Genomic DNA, 522 nt, shown 5'->3' on the forward strand with positions numbered 1-522 from the left:
CAGCTTTCTATATCAGGTGTTGATGGTGATGGCTGCTTGCTAGTTGGTCTAAGAATCAGAGCACCTGTCTGCTTCCTGTTGTTCTGTTTAGGTATACAATGCTCTTCAGCCCTAAAAAAAAGATTTAAATTAAATAATTTTAGAAATGAACATTTTCTAAGCTAAAAGCAAGGAAAAAGGACAACAGAAAATATTTTGATTTGTGTCAATTTTATAATCCAAATAAAAGCCTTACTGTGTATTTCTGGTTTGTCTTATAGGTTTTTTCTTCCTTTGATGCTTCCTGTGAGACACATTCCAGGACTTAAAAATGTGAAGAAAATAAATCATTACTGACCAACCAAATAAGCTGTCCAATAGTTACCTGTTCTGATACGCTTTTCTGAAACAGAAAAGTGTGAAAAAAGTCACAATAATGCCACTGAGGAACCCCACTACAAATTTTACAAGCCGTGCTTTGGAGAAAGAACAACAGGTTTCAGCAACATTTTGAATGAATAAAGATACTACAACACCTGAAAA

This window comes from Poecilia latipinna, unplaced genomic scaffold (assembly GCF_001443285.1).
Source record: "Poecilia latipinna isolate Pla-1442-1.1 unplaced genomic scaffold, P_latipinna-1.0 Scaffold999, whole genome shotgun sequence".
In the NCBI taxonomy this organism is placed as follows: domain Eukaryota; kingdom Metazoa; phylum Chordata; class Actinopteri; order Cyprinodontiformes; family Poeciliidae; genus Poecilia; species Poecilia latipinna.